Source organism: Tenrec ecaudatus, chromosome 2, assembly GCF_050624435.1.
Source record: "Tenrec ecaudatus isolate mTenEca1 chromosome 2, mTenEca1.hap1, whole genome shotgun sequence".
NCBI lineage: Eukaryota > Metazoa > Chordata > Mammalia > Afrosoricida > Tenrecidae > Tenrec > Tenrec ecaudatus.
Window position 1 is genome coordinate 162,431,841 of NC_134531.1, and position 20,588 is coordinate 162,452,428.

Sequence of the window (20,588 nt, forward strand, 5' to 3'; positions counted from 1 at the left end):
TTCTCCAACACAATACACCCACCCACACACCTTCTTTTTATCTTTACAACTTGTCAGTCTATTTTGATTCTTATTTCCCCATGAAGATATGCATGCTTTTTAAAAATAATTTTAGAATATCAAATTTGTGCCATGTGGCTGAATAGCAGAGGACCGGAGAGAGAGCGAAATGTAGCTGCTGGCTGAGAAGAGGTGCTTTTGTGGCCAAACATAGCATTCATGTGTTTTCATATTGACTTTTGGTAACTTGTTTCTCGAATAAGCTCCCATAATTGTGAGTATTACATAGGAGTCACATGTAGCCATTGCAATGGATGATCAAACCCAGCAGAGATGTAAAATGCTGTTGGAGAGACAGTTGGTATAAGAATAGGATAAATGAAGCCTGGAAGGGGGTGGGGTTCATGTCTGACCTCTGATTTCTGGCAATTGGCCTCAGGCTGGGGTAGATTTGGATTCTTCGTCCCAGTGAAGCCACTGGAGGTCAGATATGCCTCCCATGGCATTTCCTGAATTCATCAACTTGTACTTTTATTGCATATTATACCCACACATAATGATGTATGGGCTATTTCGGAAATACTGGTTTTCTCATTAAGTAGCTCTTACAAACTGTGGCACAGTTCAGTACAAAACATCAAAAATCAAATCAGTTCATGTTATTTCCTCTCACCACCGTCAAGTCTTGTGACTCATAGCAACCCTATAAGACAGGGTAGAACGCTCTCTGTTACTTTCTGAGACTGTAAGTCTTTGTCCTGTGAAGCAGCTGGTGATTTCAAACTGCTGATCTTACTTACAGTTAGCAACTTAACAAGTAACCACTCCACCAGCAGCAATGGTCTGCTGACTGCAAAGTCAGTGGTTCAAACCCACCAACCACTTTGCAGGAGAACAATGTGGTGTTTTGCCCTAAAATATTCACAGTTTTTGAATTCATGTATAGGACTGGTATGCCATGTGCTGGAGCTGACTCTAGGGCAGTAGGCAGTCGGGATCTTATCGGAACAGGCTTTGAGTTCTGGGAAGCAGTTTAGCTCACTGCAAAGGGAGTTACAAGTTTTCAAAAACTGAATTTGTTTGAAGCTAAAAATTTCATCATTGGCAACAAATATGATCAAGTTGTTTTCTTTGAAGTGACAGCCTCACTTCATTCACTTTTGAGGAAATGTCAGCCAAATACCCAACTATGCATAACCACACTTTCTCTGATAGACGTGTTTTGTTTTTGTGTCTTCAGGAAAAAAAATTCACAGAATGAAATTTCACAGAAAAGGGAAGTTCTGTGAAAAAGTTGCTAGTTCAGCTCACTGTTCAAGCAACAGCAAAAATAAATGTCCTTTCTTAATACAGCCATCATATTTCCATATTACTTCAGAAGTGCATGATATATTCTTCCCATTTTATCACACAGAATATTAAAATATGACAGGACTTTAAAAATTATGGGAAAAAATCATCACCTTTCAATTAATGGTATTACAGTAATCATTTTTACTTTCTCATTAAAGGCTTTAAGTAAGATTGGCTTTTTTTCTTTCTTTTTAATGTAATTACTGTATAAGCTAGAAAATAATTTACTTTTTACCTACTATGAACTAATAATATTCCCTTTAATATGGGGCTTTCTACTCACATAAAGAGCTACCATCTTGAAAACTTGAAGTTGTTAGGTGCTGTAGCAACTCAATGGCAGTGAATTTGAATCATGTGCACCATAAAATATTCCCATATATGCTCAAAGCAGCCAATCCACAGAGAAGTCCATATGGCCGGTCCCACTATGAGACATGACATCCCTCACTGACCCATAGCCCAACAGGGGAAAACACTGGAAACACAGTGTGGGAATTTCAGTTAATTTGATCCCACCTTACCGAGGCAAAACACTAAGGGCATGCAAAAGAACAGCAAGGGGAACAGAGCAATGAAGTCCCCAGGGAATACCAAATTAGACTTTGGACCAGGTTTTGGGACCCCATCAGACTCGACCAGAAAACACTCCTAAAAGCGAACAAACAGTCCTTGAACTAACTACAAGCTTTTCTTTTTTGTTGTTGCTGTGTTGTGTTTTGTTTTTGTCATTGGCTTTTTGTTGTTATTAATCTGTTTCCTTTTGTTGCTTGGTTTTGCTCTGTCTTGTTTCTGTGCATGTTATTATCTCCGCAGGTCTGTCTAAATAAGATAGGCTGAATGAACAATCTGGAGGAGAAAACAATGGGACAGACAGTTCAGGGGGATATGGGAGAGTGGGAGTTGGTGGGTGGGTGGGGGGAAGGAAGTGGTGTTAACAAACCAAGGGAAAAGGGAACAACAAGTGATCCAAATCGGGGGTGAGGAGGGTATAGGAGGCATAGTAGGGCATGATCAACAGTAATGCAACCGAGAGAAATTACCGAAACCCAAATGAAGGCTGCGCATGATAGTTGGAAAAGAGAAAAGTAAAAGGAAAGAGAGGGAAGAGCTAGGAGGCAAAGGGAATTCGTAGAGGTCTAAATAAAGGCATGTAAATATATTTATATATTATTATGGGGAAATAGATCCATGTGTAAATGTTTATAGGTTTAGTATTAAGGTAGCAGATGGACATTGGGCCTCCACTCAGTACTCCCTCAATGCAAGAACAATCTGTTCTATTAAACTGACATTCCATGATGCTCACCTTCCTGACCTGATTGCTGAAGACAAAGTGGGTGCATAAGCAAATGTGGTGAAGAAAGCTGATGGTTTCCTGCTATCAAAAGATATAATTCTGGGGTCTAAAAGGCTTGAAGGTAAACAAGCGGCCATCTAACTCAGAAGCAACAAAGCCCACATGGCAGAAGCACGCCAACGTGTGGGATCACGAGGTGTAGAAGGGAGTTATCAGGCAACAAAGAATGAAAAATAATATCATAGTGAATGAGGGGGAGTGCAGAGTGGGGACCCAAAGCCCATCGGTAGGCAACTGGACAGCCCTTTATGGAGGGTTCGTGGGAGCAGATGAGCCAGTCAGGGTGCAGTGTAGCAAAGATGAAACATACAACTGTCCTGCAGTTTCTAAATGCTTCCTTCCCACCCACTATCATGATTCCAATTCTACTCTACAAATATGGCTAGACCAGAGGATGTACACTGGTACATATAGGAACTGGAAACACAGAGAATTCAGGAAAGATGATCCCTTCAGGACCAGTGGTGAGACTAGTGGTACTGGGAGGTTGGAGTTAAGGTGGGGTAGAGAGGGTGAACAGATTATAAGGATCTACATATAGCCTCCTCCCTGGGGGATATACAATAGAAAAGTGGGTGAAGGGAGACGTTGGACAGTGTAACATATGACAAAATAATAATTTATAAATTATCAAGGGTTCATGAGGGAGGGGCGAGCAGTAAGGGAGGGGGGAAAATGAGGAGCCAATGCCAGGTGCTTATATGGAGAGCAAATGTCTTGAGAATGATGAGAATGATGAATGTAAAAATATGCTTTATACAATTGGTGTATGTATGAATTGTGATAAGAGTTGTATGAGCCCCCAATAAAATTATTTTAAAAGTATTCTTATATATATATAAACCATAATGCATGAAGGGATCTTGACCTAGCACTTAATGTAGCCTTAATATATGAACACATAGTTCTTATGCTTTCTCTCTACTTGATACATGCTCTCATGATACAATCACTGGCAATATGGGTGCAATAGTAAAGTGTGGTGAAGAAATCAAATTGTTCCTATCAGAAGAGTAGTGTCTGGAGTCTGAAAGGCTTCTCCTCACACAAGCAGCCATCTAAGTGAGGTGTCAAAGTCCATATGTAAGAATCACACCAGCCCTGGTGATTCAAGGATTGTAAATTAAAAATTCCAGCACCAGAATAGGAAAAGGTATGAGAACTTACCATACATTCTGATTACCCAGCTTGCAGAAGGGTAAGGAACACAGTCCATGATGCTTTCACTAGTCTACTCCAGCACCACAATCCAAATGCATTGATGTCTCTTTGGTCTTCCTTATTCAATATCCAATTTCTTTTTTTTAACATTTTATTAAGGACTCATGCAACTCTTATGACAATCCATACATATACATACATCAATTGTATAAAGCACATCTGTACATTTTTTGCCCTCGTCATTTTCAAAGCATTTGCTCTCAACTTAAGCCCTTTGCATCAAGTCCTCTTTTTCCCCTCCCTCCCCGCTCCCCACTCCCTCATGAGCCCTTGATAATTTATAAATTATTATTTTGTCAGATCTTTCCCTATCTGGCATCTCCTTTCACCCCCTTTTCTGTTGTCCATTCCCCAGGGAGGAGGTCACATGTAGCTCCTTGTAATCGGTTCCCTCTTTCCAACCCACTCACCCTCTACCCTCTAGTATCGCCCCTCACACCCCTGGTCCTGAAGGTATCATCCACCCTGGATTCCCTGTGCCTCCAGCTCCTATCTGCACCAGTGTACATCCTCTGCTCTATCCAGATTTGCAAGGTAGAATTCGGATCATGGTAGTGAGGGGGCGGGGGGGAGCAAGCATTCAGAAACTGGAGGAAAGCTGTATTCTTCATTGGTGTTACATCGCACCCTGACTGACTCATCTCCTCCCCTAGACCCCTCTGTGAGGGGATCTCCAGTGGCTGACAAATGGGCTTTGGGTATCCACTCTGCACTTCTCTCTTCGTTCACTATGGTAAGTTTTTTTTTTTTGAATGATGATGCCTTATACCTCATCCCTTCGACACCTCGTGATCGTACGGGCTGGTGTGCTTCTTCAATGTGGGCTTTGTTGCTTCTGAGCTAGATGGCTGCTTGTTTATCTTCAAGCCTTTAAGACCCCAGATGTTATCTCTTTTGATAGCCGGGTACCATCAGCTTTCTTCACCACATTTGCTTGTTCACCTGCTTTGACTTCAGTGGTTGTGTCAGGAGGGTGAACATCATAAAATGCCAACTTAATAGAAGAAAGTTTTCATGCATTGAGGGAGTACTTGAGTAGAGGCCCAAGGTCCTTCTGCCACCTTAATACTAAACCTATAAATATAGGCACATAGATCTATTTCCCCATCCTCATATATATATTTGCATATGTACATGTCTTTGTCTGGACCTCTATAAATGCCCATTGCCTCCTAGCTCTTTCTTCTATTTCCCTTGACTTTCCTCCTGCTCCGCTATCATGCTCCGTGCCCACCTGGGTTACAAGTATACCTCTTCATTACCTTACCCTTGATCATTCCCTATCAGGCCTGCCACTCCCACCTCACCACCAATTTGGATCCCATGCTGTTCCCTTGTCCCTTGGTTTGTTAACACCACTTCCTCAATATCCAATTTCAAAAGCACATTAGGCAATTGAAAACACCATATCTTGGGTCAGATGCACCTTAGTCCTCAAAATAACATCCTTGCTGTTCCATACACTAAAGAATTCTGTGTAGAAAATTTACCTAATGCAGCGCATCTTTTGATCTCTTGACTGCTGCTCCATGAGCATTGATTGGGGATCCAAGTAAGACAAAATACATGACAACTTCAACCTTTCCTCCATTGATCATGGTGTGACCTATTTGGTTTCCACTAGGTTGAGTCACAATTTATACTGAAGACTGAAACATTTGATTTTCATCAGCAAAAGTTTCAAATCTTCCTCATTTTCAGCAAACACGGTTGTGTCATTTGAATATAGCAGGTTGTTAATAAGCCTTCCTCCAATGCTGATGCAACATGCTTCTTCATATAATCCAGTTGCTCTGATTGTTTACTCATCATGCATGCTGAATAAGAATGGTGAGAGGATAAACCCTTTTGTACACCTTTCCTGAGTTTAAATTTTGCAGTATTCCCTTGCTCCATTCACACATTTGCCTTCTGATTCATGTCCAAGTTCCGAATGATTATAATGAAGTGTCCTGGCAGAAGTCGAGTCAGCGTGTTTCTTAGAGGCAGAGATGGCAGTGCTTCATCTAACATACTTTGGACATTGTGTCAGAAGGGAACAATCCCTGGAGAAGGACATTATGTTTGGTAGAGGGGCAATGAAAGAGAGGAGGTCCCTCTATGAGTTGGGCTGACACCATGGCTACAACAATGGGCTCAACCGCAGGGACAAGTGTGAAGAAGGCACAGAACCATGCAGTAATCTGTTCTGTTTGTCATACTCAGAACTGACTCAAAGATGACAGTGAAAGCCCCAAATCCCTTTGCAGGGCCTCCATTTGGATGAAGTCTCCGCCAAATCCACTCTTACCACCGACCAAAGATGTCAATAACCTTGCCATTAGACAGAGCGCATTGGAACGTGGACTACTGGAGATGTACTTAAGTTAAAATTTAAAACCTTGTCATTTTTCTCTTTTTTTCTAATTGTAAATGTATTCTAGTTTTTAATTATAATCTATTACCTTTACAACAAAGTTTTATTTTTACAAACTGTTTTTTCTCTATAGGAAATACCTGATAAATAAGTCTATAGAGATAATAACTGGATTGTTTCTTGTGTTTCTGGCTGGGGAGGGATGGTGGGGGATGGGGAACAAATAATAATGAATACAAGGAAGGAAAAAGTATGCTAAAATTTATTGTAGTGATGATTGCACAACTCTTCCTAAAATGTCTTACACCGTTGTACTATATGATATGAGAATAAAATGTCAATATAATTGTTAAACTATTTTTAAAAATAAAATGCTCTTTGATCATTTATACCATTATTTAAATGTTAACATTGTAAAAATGAACACCAACAACCTAGTGCTATCCCCGAGGGAGCATACTTCAAGCAATATTGGACTCTGAAATGTTGTGGGTTTCAGTAGGGGAAGGCTGCTCTTCAGAGACGAGAGGAGGCTTCAGAGTGCAATGGATTGCGATCGACATTCAAAAACCAAGAGAATGCATTCTCAGTGCGGCAGGCACATTCAAAAGGGTTTTCTTTTGCAGGGACATATGCATTAAAAAGTGGAAACTATTATTCCTCGGCTCTATCCCCTGAAAGGTGATTCAAATACCACATTGTGCAAAGGCCTAAAAGATTGTGACATTTACTTCTCTCCTAAGAAATATATTTTCAACCTATTGGGCAGCACACTCAGCACTGGTCGCAACCATGTTGTAGATGGGCTTCTAGATATTGTTCTATATATTTAGATATAACTTTTTTAAACCTCACAACAAACCTGCAATTTTTTTAGTTTTTTTTATCATTTTATTAGGGGATCGTACAACGCTTATCACAATCCATATATACATCCACTGTGTAAAGCACATTTGCAAATTTGTTACCAACATCATTCTCAAAATCTGCTTTATACTTGAGCCCGTGGCATCAGCTCCTCATTTTCCCCTTCACTCCCTGTCCCGACCTCCCTCTTGAACCCTTGATATTTTGTTATATCTTACACTGTCCAACGGCTCCCGACACCCACTATTCTGTTGTCTGACCTCCAGAGAGGACATGATATGTAGAGCCTTATAATAGGTTCCCCCTTTCTATCCCACCTTTGCTCCACCCTCTCGGTATCACCACTCTCACCACTGGTCCTGAGGCGTTCATCTGTCCTGTATTCCCTGTGTTTTCAGTTCCCATATGTACCAGTGTACATCCTTTGGTCCAGCTGGATTTGTAAGGTAGATTTGGGATCATGATACTTGGGGGGAGGAAGCATCACTGAGTACAAATGGGAGCATAAGCAAGTGTGTTGAAGAAAGCTGATGGTGCCTGGCTGTCAAAAGATATAGCATCTGGGACCTTAAAGGCTTGAAGGTAAACAAGTGGCCATCTAGCACAGAAGCATCAAAGCCCACATAGAAGAAGCACACCAGCCTGTGTGATCATGAGGTGTCAAAAGGATCAGGTACCAAGCATCAAGGAACAAAAATCACACCATTGTGAATGAGGTGGGGTGCAGAGTGGGGACCCAAAGACATTTGTGGGCAACTGGACATTGCCTTACCAAAGGTCGTGGGGAGGAAATGAAATGGTCAGGGTGCAATGTAGCAACAATGAAGCATACAAACATGCATTTTAAGGAAAGATTTATTCACCAATTTTTCATGACTTCAGAAAGGCTCAAAAACCAGCCTAAAGTCACACTACTAGATAATGGTGCAAACTAGATTTATTTCTAGGTATTACAAGTCTATCATCTTCTCTTAAAACTTTGAGTAATCCACCAGATACTATGCTCTGTCTGATTAGTCGCTGGATTCTGAGGGTATCCCATCTGTGATAGCTAGGCTTTTTGTCAACTTGACTGCACCAGGATTTTCAATGAGGTGGCAGTTAAGAACTTGTAATTCCCCATTGGTGTAACCTAACACAGTGTAGTCTATGTAATCTCCTCCATTGTGTGATCTGCTATGAACAATGAACACATTGTTAGAAGATAGGGTTTGAGGCAAACCCTTACTCAGATTACAGCAACCATTTGAAAGGAAATTTTCCCTAGGATATACCCAACTTCCAACAGAAGGGGAAAATATCTTGTTTTGCTTTATGCTGGGTCTAGATACTGCATCTAGCTCACTGACTTCTGATTCTTTAGACTTGAGTTAATAATCTGCCGTAAAACCTGCCAATCCTGGGAGGCTTGGGTGGCCTGTCATTTGACCTAAACACCTTGAATTCATTCACCTCTGCAGCCATGATCTTGTCATCTTATTGCCATCAGTTCCACCACTACATGACTCAGGAGTAGCTTTCACACTAACTGTTGGCCCATGTATTTAAATTTTGCCCAGGTTTGGACCTGCTGCTTCTACAATGATATGAACATTTTCTTGATCTAAATTTCTATATGTATCCATAGCTAAGCTTCACTGGATTGGGGTCTCTAGAGAACCCCTCTAAGAGTTCATAAAATGGGAAAAATAAATATCCACTGAGAAACAGTAAAGTGGCCTGGTTTTAGTAGCTTCAAAGAAAGGGTAGCTTCTTCATTAGCATAAGAATGAAGTCCTTGAAAGTCCTAGAGGGTTCATGAAAAAAAATTAATCATGTTTTAATTCAATTTCCCACAAAATTTTTGGTGTTCTTATACATTTTATATCACAGTTTACTTATTATTTGGTGATAAGAAAGGTGATTACAAATACGAATGAAGTTAACACAGCACGATCAATCTGAAAAGGAATGTTTGACGATCCCTAGATGGAAATAGGCATATTGACAGATGAGTTGGTACAGGTGTGTCCATAGGTGAATGCAGGGAGAAGTATTTGTTTACTAAAATTAAAATATAAACAATTTTACTGCTGGTGAGTTAATTTTTACTCTTAGTGATGCTGTAGGGCTCCTATTGGACAGAAATAACTTATCCATAGGATTTCTGAGCTTGTAATCTATAAACAAATATACTGCCATACCTTTATCTTGCCCCAAACCAAGCGGGTTCATCAATGGTGTCACTCAGGTAGTGTATGAGGTGCAATCTGAACACTCAGAAGGTATGACACCACAATGAGCCTAAGGTTGGTGGTGGTGTCAGCCCCTGAGGTAGCAGCATAGAAGCGCCCAACTATAGTGGTGTCATTAGATTTGTTGACACCAGTCACCTAGTGTGTTAACTCAACAGCCACCAACTTGGGATATCTAGGTGCAATGCCCCTCATTAGACAGAGAGGATTCTCTGCCTGGAACATGTAAAGAGGAGAAGTAAAGCCTGTGGGAAGCTGTGGGAGGAGGAGCTACCTTGCTGCCACACGGGACCGGGCTCTTTTCTTACTAGGGGTAAGGGATTCATTGGCTTGTTCCCCCAATCAGAGGTTGACATTGGGGACTGGGTAACTCCAATCCTATTGACACCATTCCAGTTCAAACCTCAGACATTTTGATTAGCAGCCAAGCACTTTAACCACTGTACCACTAGGGCTCCTAAAAGTATCTATACCGAAGCCAAACCAAACTCACTGCCCTGGAGTCTATTACAACTTATGAATTCCACATAAGAAAGAACCAAATTGCCCCATAGAATTTCCAAGGCTGAAACTTTTTATTGTGTTAGACTGCCACATATTTCCACCATGGAACAGCGTGAAGATTCAAGTTACAAACCTTTCGGTTAGCAGCTGGCTGCTTTACCCATTGCACCACCCAGACTGCTAGAAGTCTCTGTACCCACCTGTTGTTGTTGTTGAGTAAATTCTGACTCATAGTGACCCTAAATTGAACTTTTGAGGCTGTAAATATTTGCAGAAGCCAAAAGCCTCACCCTTCTCTTCTGGGTGTGCTCAAACTGCTGTTCTTGATGTTACCAGCTTAATGGATAATCCACTGTCCCATCTATAAATAAAGTTATGTGAGTGCAGACACACATGTTCATTGAATACAGAATGCACAAATATACTCTTCAGATATAACAAAATACCATATAATATTGGCTTTCTGGGTTTGATAACTCTGTTCATTAGCATAGTATGAAACTCATTGCCGTTGAGTGGATTCTGACTTATTGTGACTCTCTAACACAGAGTAGAACTGCCTCTGTGGGTTTCCACGTTTCTAGTGGAGGAGAAAATCTCATCTTCTCCCAAGAAGCCTGAATTACTGGCCTTATGATCTTTATAATTCGCAACCCAAAGCATAGACCATGATACCACCGGGGTTCCCTAAAATCATAATCTGTATCCTAGTTAATGAGTAGCATTTGGGCTCTTATAAACTTAAAATATACATCTAAGACATAACTGCTCCTAGTCTCTACTCACCGGGATCAAATTATTAAGAAAGTAACAAAATCTGAAAAGAAACAAGTTTACATGGATCAGGTTACTCTGAAATCCAAGGACTAAATGGTGCCTGACTAACACCATCTATAGTTCTGATAGAAGTCACAACAGGTGATCCATGAAAGAAAACTATCAGTTCAAATTGTTATTTAAAAAATACAAGATGACAGAAATTGGGTCTCTCTCTATTCAAGAACTCCTTCAACACAAGAACACTTTATTCTAGTAACCTGACATTTTGTGAGGCTCACTTTCCAGACATGATCGCTTACATCAAAATAGGTTCATAAGCAAATGTGAAGAAATCTGATAATGCCCAGCTAGCAAAATAGAGTGTCTAGTGTCTTAAAGGTTGAATATAAACAAATGACCATTTAACAGGGAAGCCACCAACCCCAAATGGAAGAAGCACACCAGCCTGTGTGGTGACAGGTGCCAACAGGTTTAGGTGTTAGGCATCAGAAGAACCCAAACAAACAATCATATCGATGCAAACAATTGGGGTCAGACTTGAGACTGAAAGCCCATTTGTAGACATTTAGACAACCCCTCACAGAAGGGTCACAAGGAAGGAATGAGTCATCCAGGGTACAGCATAGCACTAAGGAAACGCACAATATTGCTCTAGTTCTTTAATGCAGCACCCCCACCCCCAGCCGCGTCATGACCCCAATTCTACCTTACAAATCTCGCTAGACTGGAGCATATACACTGGTACAGTAAGAAATCTAGACCCACGGAATCCAGGACAGATAAACCCCTCACCAACAGCAATGGGAGTAGCAATATCATGAGGGTAGGGGGAAGGTGGGGAGAGAAGGGGAAGAAACAGGGAACCAATCATAATATTGACATAGAACCGCCTCCCCGCCAAAGCGGGATAAAAACCAGAAATGTGGGTGAAAGGAGACAGAGGACGGTGTAAGATATGAAAATAATAACAGTTTCTCAAGGGGTCACCAGGGGGGGAGGGAGGGCAAAAGAAGAGCTGATACCAAGAGCTCAAGTAGAAAGAAAATATTTTGAAATTGATGATTGCAAAATATGTACAAATGTGTTTGATACAATTGATGTATGGGTTGTTATAAGAGCTGTAAGAACCCCAAATAAAAATGATTTATTAAAGAAAAAAAAACAAGACAAACTGGAATAGTAGAGAATTGAGACTATCAAGAGGACAGGGGCCTTGGAGCACTGGGAATGGAATAAATTGAAAATAATTAAAGGGAATGCTGACATATTGTGATAAAGATAGCCAGTATCATTTAAAACACTGTGCAGTAAAGTTATACAGCTAACTAGCTGTATAAGCTATCACTGAAACCCCAGTAAAACATACTTTAAAAAAAAATACTTACCTGCCAGGGGAGATACCATGCTCACGAAGATGGTTTTCCCAGGGCGAGGCTTATCCATTGCACTCCGGATGTGCTGACCCCTGCGATTTCCCCAAATGTGGGAGACTCGACTGAATAATTTGTGGTTGTGGGGGACTGCATTTGCACTCTCCCTATTAAAAGAGAAAAAAAGAAAAAGAAATAAATAAATAAGCTTTAGGCAAATATATTGGTAAGTGTACAATGAAAGGTTTGACCCCAAGCATTGTTTTATCTTTGCATCATGTTATCAATGTTGTTCATTTTCAGTCGACAAATAAAGGCAACCCAAAGACAGAGACACTTTAAAAAAATCATTTTATTTGGGGCTCATACAACTCTTATCATAATCCATACATCCATCCAATGTATGTCAAGCACATTTGTACATATGTTGCCCTCATCATTCTCAAAATATTTGCTTTCTACTAACGCCATTGGCATCAGCTCCTCACTTTCCCCCCTCCATCCCTGCTCCCCTCTCCCTCATGAACCCTTGATAATTTATAAATTATTGTTATTTGTCATATCTTACACTGTCCGACATCTTCCTTCACCCACTTTTCTGTTGTCCCTCTCCCAGGGAGGAGGTCATGTGTAAATCCTTATAATCAGTTTCTACCCCACCTTCCCTCTTTAAAAATTTGTGTTTAATTTATTGTAACTAAAATTATACCCAGAAACACATGTAACACCTAAACAATTTCTACAGGTACTGCCAGTGACATAAGCTACCTCATTTTGTGTCAACAATCCTGATACTTCTATTAAATGGTTTCATTGCTGCTCCTTAGATTTTTTATCTCCATATATGGTTGATTTATTTTTGTGAACGTGGTCTCATATATATATTCTTTTAAGAAAGTGCAGTCTTATCTACATATACGGTCGATTTATTTTTGTGAATGTGGTCTCATATGTATTCTTGTAAGAAAGTGTAGTCCTAAAGACATCCTTTCCTTTTTAAGTGAACTACACTGCTCTTGAGTATACAGATGGCTATAGGGGTCAGACATACTCTTGGTGGAAAGCGTAGTGAAAATGTGTATCCTACCCAGATCCTACCACTAAAACAACAAAATTGTCTGTTCAATCAATCCATATATGCGTGTCAAGATTCACATGTTGACAGTTACCTGCATGTTTAATCAAAATGGAAGATTATGACGCTTCAGGCCCAGCAGTTCCCTGGACAGGAATAACCCCCCCTTCTGTCCCCACCCTAGTTAAAGTCCTGCTCACTGTTCAGCAAAGATGCCCTTTCCTCTGGGAAGACTTCATTCCCTGATCTGGCTATGGTGAGTGGCATTTCTGTGTTCTCTCAAGGGCTCTGCAGCCATTTTCTTCCTCACCAGACTCATATCTTATCTACTTCTACTTCTCTGTGCCTCAATGGTAGTCCACAAATTCCATGGGTGCAGGATGCAGTTGAGTTGCACAGTTGTAGCCCCAGTAACTGACGCACATGGTAGTTCTAGAGCAGAAAGAAATAATGAAGAATGACAGACAGTTGGGACATGGGGACAATCCTATACTTTTCTACCAACAATCATCAGGAATCTGAGTCTCATCTCTAGGATAAAAACTATAGGACTTTTACTCAGTTTCTGATGTGTGCCAGGCCTCTTCCTAACTATGAAAAACTTTCAAGGTCAATGCAGGTACTCCCATCTATTTCTGTGGTGAGATGATGGAGTTCTATCAAAGTTTCATGTGTCAGCTCCAGGTGGGCTCACCACACTTTATAATTTCACATTGGGGCACATAACCTATCATCTTCTTGTTTCCTTGTTGCTTTACCTACTAGGGAGAAAAGTCATGTTCTGGCTTGTCCTTTAAGCTTATATCTATAGCAGCAGATGGTACACAGCATGTCCTTTATAAAGGTGCTTTGAGGTAATTAGTAGTTCTGACTATGTAGATGAGGAAGTGACAGGGTCAGACTAAAATCCAAGGTTGCAGAATCTGCATCATCAGAACAGGCACTTTTCTGATACAGTCGTTTCACCAAGAAGCCAAGGCCATGGATGGTCTCTTATCAAGTGTAGCCAAAGCAATCCATAGGACTCTGTCACACCACCAAGTTGTGTGATAGTCCACATGTTTAAGCTGTCATTTACTGTTTCCTCTATGTCAGGAACTGTAATAGGGACTCATTTGAATTAGATCTTTATCCTCAGTAATAGAGGTAGTGGTTAAGGATCAGGGACACCTCCAAGTTCACACTTAGTTGAACTGCACAGCAAATCTTTGGACTTCCATGAATTCTGATGTTTAAAATTTTTTATACAGTTTTATTGACATACAAGGAATCCTCCCACCCCCCCAAAAATCAAACAAACCAGAATCACACTGGGCTTTAGTGGAGCTTTCATACCATGCATTTTTCCTGCTAGGTGAGCATCCAACAACACACTCTGAGTTAGTGCACCCAGTGGCGTCACCTGGGAAGTTTCTCTCTGGTCACAGTGAATTTTTTCATGAAAGTGCTTTCATTGGAACATCATTTTTTGTGATGGTCAATTTAAGACAACAATATGAACCTGTGAAATATTTTTTTCTGCTTTTGAAAAATGCGGCAGAAACTGATGTGATGTTGAACACAGCTTACAAGGACAGCGCTATAGGAAAAACTCAAGTGTATGAGTGTTTTTCTCATTTCAAAAAAAGGTGAAAATGTCAACTGATGATAAACCTCATTCTGGATGGCCCTCAACTTCATGACCGTATGAAAATTAAGACTTATATTACATTTGGCGTTCTTTCCACCAAGTTAGACTATTAATCAAGCTTCCTCTTTAGAGGTTCTGAAAAGATAGCGTCACAATATGTGACAAAAAATGCCTGATTTGTGGCAGGGGACTGGTGTTGCAACCACGAATGTACACCTGCTCACACAGCCATCTCGGTGTGCTGGTTTTTGGCAAAAAACAACGTGCCTCTCTTTTATTTTCGTATTGACTACAATTTATTTGTATATTTAGTAGGCTTTTTTGGGAGGAAATGATTTTCATTGTCTTCAGAATATTTAAGCCACAAAGGCAGTTTTGTGCTTTATTCATGATTTTTTTTAAAAAATACTTTTATTGGGGGCTCTTACATCTCTTATCACAATCCATACATTCCTCCAATGTGTCAAGCACATTTGCATATATGCCATCATCATCATTTTCAAAGCATTCTCCTTCCACTTGAGGCCCTGATATCTGCTCCCCATTTCTTCCCCTTCCCTCCCTCGTCCACCCTCCCTCAGGAACCCTTGATAAGTTATAGATTATTTTTTCCATAACTTACATCATCCTCTGTCACACCTCACCTACTATTCCATTATTTGTCCCCCTGGGAAGGATTTCTAGATTGATCCTTGTGATCAGTTCCCCCTTGCTCCCCCCACCCTGCCCTAATCCTCCTGGTATCTCTACTCTCCTTGTTGGCCCTGAGGGATTTATCTATCCTGAATTTGGGCTCTTATCTGTAGCAGTGTGCATGCTCTGGTCTAATCTGATTTGTAAGGTAGAATTGAGGTCCTGATAGTGGGGTAAAGGAAGCCCCAAAGAACTAGAGGAAAGCTGTTTCATCTTGCACCGTGATTGGCTCACCCCTTTCCTGTGACCCCTTTGTGAGGGGATGTCCAATTGTCGACAGATGGGCATTGGGTCTCCACTCCATTACGCCCCCCCATCATTCATCTTGGGTATGGTTTTATTCTGGGTCTTAAATGCCTGATACCTGATCCCATTGACACCTCATGATCACACAGGCAGGTGGGCTTCTTCCATGTGTGCTTTGTTGCTTCTCAGCAAGATGGTCACTTGTTTATCTTCAAGTTTTTAACATTCCAGACACTATGCTACATCTTTTAATAGCTGGGGACCATCAGCTTTATTCACCAAATTTGCTTATGTACCCATTTGATCCTGTGGGGAAGGTGAGCATCACAGAATGCTGATTGTTAGAACAAAGTGTTCTTGTGTTAAGGAAGTACTTAAGTCAAGACCCAATGTCCATCTGAAAACTTCATTCTTAACATATAGATATGAGTACATAATTCTATTTATCTCTCTCTCTCTCTCTCTCTCTCTCTCTCTCTCTCTCTCTCTCTCTCTCTCTCTCTATATATATATATATATATATATATATATATATATATATATATACATACATACCTGTATTTAGGCCTCTATCAATGTCCTTTGTCTCCTGGCTCTTTCCTCTATTTTCTTTTAACTTCCCTCTTGTCCCACCATCACATTCAGCCTTGATTCGGGTTTAGTAATACCTCACTGCTACATTGCCCTTGCTTGAGCCCCACTAGGCATCCTATGACTTTCCTTCCATTGATTTTAGTTCATTTATTGATCCCTTGTCTCTGGGTTGGTACACACACCCCTTCCTTTCTCCCACCTCCCCTTCTCCCATATCCCCCTTAACCATTGGTCCCATTCTTTTCATCTCTGAATTATTTGTGCCACCTATCTTATCTAGATAGACATGCAGATACATTAATAAATGCAAAAACCAGGCAAAGTCAAATAAAACAACAAAGGAAGTAAAAAACAACAAAGCAATAATGACCACCACAGCAGAAAGCAAGGACAAATAAGAGTAACAAAAAGAAAGCCACTGACAAAAATGGGAAAGCCTATAAATAGTTCAAGGTTGGCTTTTACAAGTGTTTCCCAGTTGAGCCTGATGGGGTGCCACACTGTCTCCCAATCTATTTTTGGTATTCCCCTGGGGTTTTATCACTCTGCTTTCCCTGCTTCTTTGGCACATGGCCTCCGTGTCTCACCCAGCGTGATGGGGTCAGACCATGCACTATTCCCACACTGTGTCCTCCAGTGTTGTTCCTTGCAGCATCATGGTTAAATGAGGGATGCTGTGTCCCGTGGTGGGCCTGGCCCTATGGTCCTCCCCGTGCATTGTCTTCTCTGAGCAGGAACATCAGACCTTGGGGCTTGGTGGGCCAGGATGTCCTCTCCTCCCTCTCCATCCCTTTTCATTCCTCCCATGTGCTCTAATCTGATGCGCTCCTCTCAAGCTGTAGCTGCAGTGCTGTCCTCTGAAATGCCTTCTTCTGAGTGGCAGAGGGGTAGTGGTGGTGTACACATAGTTGGGATTGGGGCCATCCTGCAGACCTCTCTATTGATTCCCTGGTACATGCTGATCAACATGCCTACTTGTCCCAAACACTTACTCACCTGACCTCTTTATTTCCGTGAATGAAGAGCGATATGCAAGGACAGTGATTTGACAACACAGAAGAGGTGAAGAAGAAAATGAAGAGGTGCTGTCAGCCATCCAAACAGATGAGTTGGAAAAATGTTTCCAAGAATGGAATAGCAGATTTGACAAATATATGAAGTGTAATTGAGAGTACTTTGAAGGTGATAATATTGTTTTGAAAAACAAATTTAGATACATAGATTTAAAGAAAATTCCATTTGTGGAGGGGGGATAACCCTGGTATATTTCACATATAGTTTAATATTTTGAACATATTAAAACAATTGTGAAATCATTACAATAAATTTTAGAACATTTTCTTCATCTTGTACTCATTGTCACTAGCTCCCCATTACTCCCTAACTTCCCTTTCCATTACCAAAAAATAAACTATCCATCCAGTATTGTCTCAATAGATTCATCTATCCTGGGTTTCATATAAAATTAGTACATTATAGATTGAATTGTATCCTCCAAAACTGTGTCTTATAAATCCCAACCCTTATGCCTGTGATTATAATCCTATTTGGGAATTTTATTTTGTTATATTTATGAGGCACTATCAGTGTAGGGTGTGTCTTAAATTAATCTATTTTAAGATGCAAAAGAACAGATGAAGCAAGGAAGCAGAGAGGGAGGGAGGGAGGCGTCATACCATATGAAGATCTCCATGATCACCAAGAAATAGAAACTTAAAAAATACTAGGACTTCTTCCAGAGCCCACAGTGACAGAGGGTTTTCCCTTCCACTTGAAAGTCTGAATTTGGGCTCCTAGCCTCCTGAATGATGAGACATTTCTCTTTGTTAAATCCACCTACTCTGTGTGGTTATAGCAGGACAAGATAACTAAAACAGCATGCTACTTTGATCCTCAAGAAAACTAAAACATTAAATACTACTTTCAAAATGGAGTACAAGTAAAGGGAGTTGGATCAGTGCCCAGATTCTACTTTGTCAGTAGTGAAATCTGGAACATGCTGCTCAATTTATATAAAATAAGACTGATGATACCTCACGACCTCAAAAGTATTCTTATAAGTATTCAAGGAATAATGCACATCAAAGTAGTTTTGAAGTTCCACGGAAACCCATGGCAGCACTGTTGCTATGTAGTGCATCACTGGGGAGCAACACCAGTTCCGGGTGCTCCAGCTTGTTATTGGCTCTAGCATAGTCTGAGCAATAGTCTCCCAGAAAACAAATGAGTACTTGAATGCGAACTTGAAACTGGGAGTTTGCATAATCTCTTCATTACCTGGCTATTTATTTTCAGATGAAAGACCCCAGAGACATAATGGATTTAACTATTTAATAAGGGAAGGAGAAGAGCGAGAAATAAAGACAGTGAATTTAGTTTAAAAAGCCTATCCCGCCCCATGATTAAAACAAATGTGAAGGCACAGAGTTCAGTTACAGAGGCAGCATACCCCCCAATGAGAAAAATTAATCTCTCAAAGTGCTTCAGTGGATACATTTTTATTCTGACTCAAAAGGTACACTTTGGAGTACTTAATGTGCAATGATTTAGAAATGGTAATGAGGGCTTTTAGAGGAAATCAAGCCCCAAAGGTGGGGGTCCTACAAAAAGAAAGAAAGAACCCAGAGCATTTTTTAAAGATCTATCACCCAACCTTCATAGAAAGGGTCCTTTATTTGAAGCCTGCATTAAGTGTTTCATGTGTTTTCCTGAAAACTAAGGGCTTGTGGGGAAGAGCTCGCAGAAGGACGCCGAGAAGCTCAAAATCAAGTTTTCAATGAGAAATAGGCAGAATGAACATGACGGGGCTTTTAATAAAGGGAAAGGGAAGGTTAAGGAAAGCACGGTGACTAGGACAAAGGAAGTGGGAATTATCCTTCATCCGGTGTTTATTCCCAGGCACTTGGTATATTGCCTTTGCTTCCAAGAACCACAGCTTATGGTGAAACAGGTTGGCCCACTAGGGCTACCACTCTGGTGAGATGACGTAAATCTAAATGATGCAAGAAATAATTGAACAAACAGAAACATTTAGTCATAAGAAAGACACTGTATGGGTAACAAAATAATTGGTTCCCAGTATTTGAAAAACATATGCAAGTTTCTCCTGATCATTTCACAAGTCCAAGCAGCTCAGGATAGATTTTCCTGCCCAGATAATAAAACTTGTGTATTTCATTGGTTCCATTGTCTATTCTTCTCCACAGGCTGATCCTCAAGGATTAGAAAATCAAGATAAGATTGAGGAACCTCAATAGGTATTTATATATAGTTTAGGAAAAGATTTAAATGGGATTCTCTGAGTCAATTCAACCGAGAACACACTTCCCACCCAGGAACAGGATGGTTTTTTTAAAGAAATATTTTCAGGCTATTTTGTGTAGAGATAATCTCAGAGTGACAAAGACCTACAATTCTATGCTACACTTCTTTATGAACCATTTAACAAACAAACGATAAAAGGATTGCAAACACACTCCTTAGGCAGGCTTTCTTTTCATGATGGCAAAAGCACAGAGAATAATATAAGTTTAAGACTATTTTATCCCCTCTAGATGTCTCATATTAACATAAAGACATTTAAATACTTTTCTTACTGGAAAGATGGCATTTTTATTTGCCTTATATGTAGAAACTAGTAGAGAAAATGTGTGTAATTTTTCTTTATATTTTTTCAAATAAGAAATCATCCATTTTATCTATAACTCATATACCTATAGCATCAATAAAACACAAAGAGATAATCATGGCATTACTTTTTAGCTGTTTGTGGATACACATTTTAATGAGTGATAACATGACATATGCATAATTACACTAAGCTCCCATTTAAAATTATGACAGATATAATTTTTATGCAGCAGAAAATGTACCTCCAAGGTAACTTGGTGATTTCCCACATCTATTTAAGGTCTTTGTATGGTTCATATGTCCCAAATGCTATTGAATGCCAAAAGTTATCTATGCAGGTCCGTTGGAAGTCAGAATCATAAGAATGGAACTCATCTTTACCGCATGAGTGACATGCAGTCCTAGATGATGCATTGTGCTTATCTGAGCTTGATGTTACAATAGGAGAGATGGGCTCTATGGCTTTTTAATATCCTTAAAATACAGACAAAATACCTGCAATGGGCTTCAAGGCCTTACATAGTTTGTACTACGTTTCTCCAGCTGTCATCTTTATTCATTCGTTTGGTTTTTCTAACAGTCCAATGGGAGGACCTCTCCTTGTTAGTGTGCTGTCGAGTTTCTGTCTCTGTTCCTGTGGAACCATCAGATCTCAGTGGAATGGACACACACTGA

General features: G+C 40.3%; 1 non-coding gene across 1 annotated transcript; it reads left to right on the forward strand.

Moving 5' to 3' along the window:
* Positions 1–12,052: 12,052 nt before the first annotated feature.
* On the forward strand, positions 12,053–12,214 carry LOC142441660 (U1 spliceosomal RNA). The gene has a single exon (XR_012783018.1). It is a non-coding gene; the product is annotated as a U1 spliceosomal RNA (small nuclear RNA).
* Positions 12,215–20,588: the final 8,374 nt, after the last annotated feature.